Consider the following 4,005-nt stretch of genomic DNA (forward strand, 5'->3'; position numbering starts at 1 on the left):
CTTTATCCCACTACCCCGTAGGCATTCCAAAGCTTGTTTCTGGATGCGAAGTACTAATGAATGAAGAATTATTCAAATCCATTTTGCTATTTTTAGTAGAAGTGATCTTGCACTAAGTCTTGACCCCGCAAAACCATACGATTGCCCATTTATCTACATTTAAAGCCGCTACGAAGCAACTAGCTTACCGAACAAGATATGTCCCCTATTGCGCCGCTTTGAAGCTATATATTTGACCTTTGACCTTGAAGGATGACCTTGACCTTTCACCACTCAAAATGTGCAGCTCCATGAGATACTAATGCATGCCAAATATAAAGTTACTATCTTCAATATTGCAAAAGTTATGGCAAAATGTTAAAGTTCGAGCAAACAAAGAAACAAACCGACCAACCAAACAACAGACAGGGCAAAAACAATATGTCCCCCACTATAGTGGTGGGGGACATGAAAACTTTTCCCTGCCTATATAGCCTATATTCAAGCTTAAAATCGCCCCTTGTGTTGACAAATGTCAAACTACAGTTACTAAACTTGCCACTAGGAAGCATTTAAATATGGAGAACACATCTTTAAAGTTTGATTGAAATACTTTACACAATTCAGAGAACATATCGTTCCGATTTTTGTATCTAGCCCACATGCACTGGGCACTAGTTACTATACCCCCCTCCCCCATCTGCTACCCCCTCCCAAAACTCTCAAACAGAATTGTCCATTTGCGATTCAAAATAACAAGACACAAATATATATATATATATATATATATATATATATATATATATATATATATATATATATATATATATATATATATATATATATACTATATACAGTAACAAATTTGTACAGTTTTTCATGCCATTGCGGGGTCATTAGAAATATTCGGCCCTAGGGCCGTTTGTTCAAATTTATTTAACTACCCTATATGAGTCTATATGGACCGAGTATATACACATAAGTATATAATCTTACCTACTGTTTTACAACTATACATATATATATATATATATATACCTTAACGCCCATACACATTTATACACGCATGCGTTTAAATTAAGTTAGATTTAAAGATAAATATATCAGTTTTAATTAACTTTTACAATTATAATTATTGGAGCTAAAAAAAATCATAGCCATGCCCATTTGTTTTACACTAAGATTTTTATGTATACATTTAACGCATATAAATGTTTATACACGACTGTTAAGTTAAATTTTTTATTTGTTTCAATTTTTATTTTTATTTATCAATACCATTCTAATGTTTTTGTAAATAATATTAATATAACGTTATGGGATATGCTATACTTTGAAAAAAATTATTATTGATTATACTCACTTATTTGTCATTATACATATATACATGATTATGATATGTTTACAAACTGGCGTTCGTTTGAAATGGGATTACAAAAGATGTGTTTGAAACTATGCTTGCTTGAATCAGCTATAGTGTAGCAAAAACTTACACGCTTGACTTGTGTGTCTGTTCAACGCTCTGCAATGTTTATCTCAGTTCATCTGTATACTTCACCACAAAGATTAGGTTATGTTTACATGTTCATATCAATAAGGTTTCTGTACTCGGCAAACTGGATCACTCGCATATCCCCTCGTGCATTTTTATGGTGTACTTTTCCGTCCCACGACCAGACAGCTTCTTGGTCAGATATTGTCCTCTTTATTGCCATGAGTACCTTCTGGTTGATTTGTTTCAAATTCTCATTCAAGAAGATGCCGGTCCCTTTAAATTGCCGTCTGTTTGACATGATGGTTTTTTTTTTAAGCCTAGACACGAATTTAACTATAACCGGACGTGTATGACCGTCTCTGGGTCTTCCTAATATGTGGGCTACATCATTGTCTGATTCTTGTAAGTTCATGTTTGGGATTTTTTCGTTCAATAAACGTACACTCTTAATGGTGGTTGTTTCAGCCGATTCATTTGTGTTTTTCTCTAAACTTTCAGAGATACCAGACTGCGTATGTTGTTTCTACGCCCGTATTGTTCTAAATCGTTTATATGACCAGCTTTTCCATGCAGGTTCTCCTTCAAGTTTATGATGTTTTGGGCTTCATCTTTTTAATTTTTCACTAACTATTTTTCTAGGTTGCTTATTTTGATTTTTAAGGTGTCATTCTCTTTCTCTTTATCGAAGATTTTGCTTTCAAGAGCATTAATTTTGTGCTTTACAGATTTCAAAATATCGTCTTTCATCAGGGTAATTGTATCCACAATGTCTTGTTTAGGGCTGAGTTTTCCTGAACAAAGGCTTGTCAGTTTTTCATTTATCACTGCTTATTCCTTTTTTATGTCTGTTTCAGCCAGGACCATTTCAATTTCTTCTGTAATGATTTCTTGTGTTTTACCTTTCTTTTCCTTTTCTTCGAACTGTCGCGCTAAGAATCTCACCAAGAACATCTTTATCAGCATGATACTTATGATCTGTCTTCATTATCATGATCGATAAAACATAATGCTGTACTGCATTCTCTGTTTTAAGATGGTCGCTTAGCGACCGTCTAAGGTGGTTAGTCTAAAATTCAGGTCGATACGCCTTAGGTACTAGGAGCCCAATACCCGCTTACTACGCGTATCCGCGCGAGAAAGAGTGTACAATTTATGCAAGAGGTTTGAGTTCTCCAATTATATTCATTCACAAATGGAAACATGATATTAATATCGCGTTAAATGCAATAGTGTCGAACGGTGCTTTTATAGAAAAGAATCAATAAACAATGATCGTATTGTACGTGTCGCGGAGGAGATTGTTTATGAATGAATAAAAAAGTCCACTTTCTGCAGCGTCTTCATGACGTAGTATTTTTGCTCAGTCCATTCATAATATGAGGCTATTAATAGATGCGCCTGTCAATAAACAAAGGAAAGTCCACGGGCAATAACAACGCAATAGGTTACGCTCTCACATACACCTCAATGACGTAGTACAGGTCATTCGTAAATTGAGGCTATTAATAGATTCGGGAAAAAGTTAACGCTTATTTATATTCTCAATTTATAAAACGTTGAACATAAGTTCAACAATAACTTCAGCGATACGATAGACAAAAACAAAAAAATGTTTCATAATCGCTAAACCCGAATATAACAAACAATTTATAATAATAATACGAATGACCTGTTTCGTAACCTCGTTCATGCTACTACAGCGAGTATTTCTGGAAAACGTTCTTTGGTTCTCAACAGATAGCGGCGATGTTTTGTATTTACGGGTGCTAGCAACGCAATAGTAGAAGGTTAGTAGAAGGTTTAGCTTGTTTATATTCACAGTTCTCAATACATAGACAGTTGGATTTGTGTTCATCAATTACTACAGGCATACTATAGGCAACCTCGAAAATGCTTTATAATCGCTAAAACCGAAAACAACTAAATACGTTATATTAGATACATTTATAACAATAAATATCTTTTAAAAATGTAGTCGGCGTATACGCTGACTTTGAAATAAAGTTTGCAATTTACTTTTCTAAATAAATAAATACAATTAAACAAAAGTTAAACTATTGTGTTGTGTTTTTCATTTGTAAGTTGCATATTTACCGCATGAAATGCGTGTTAGCATTGTCAAACCACACATTAGTGCGCGTAGATAAAAAAATATACTACGGGAGAGCACTTCATATGTGTGCTCATATGCCTTCATATGAGTATCTTTCTTCACTATCGAAATATTTCGTATGTTGATATTTGATTTAAACGCAGTTTTCTTTCGACACATTTAAATCACACGTCAATAGCGCCGTCATGCGAAAATGGGTCTTATGCGTTTCGGCAAGCGTTTGTTAAACCCAACATGTGCTTTTGCGCAGTCAGGCCATAGGCGATGCTGTGCGCGATAAAATCACTCAAGATGTTATGTTTCTCCTTACCAGAAGGAGAGATAGCTGAGTGGGCTATTTATATGATGGGCGCATATGGAATAAGACCCATTTTCGCATGACGAGGGTCATTAGAAATCTCATTGCGAATCGAAAATG

The sequence above is a fragment of the Dreissena polymorpha genome, chromosome 1 (genome assembly GCF_020536995.1).
Source record: "Dreissena polymorpha isolate Duluth1 chromosome 1, UMN_Dpol_1.0, whole genome shotgun sequence".
NCBI lineage: Eukaryota > Metazoa > Mollusca > Bivalvia > Myida > Dreissenidae > Dreissena > Dreissena polymorpha.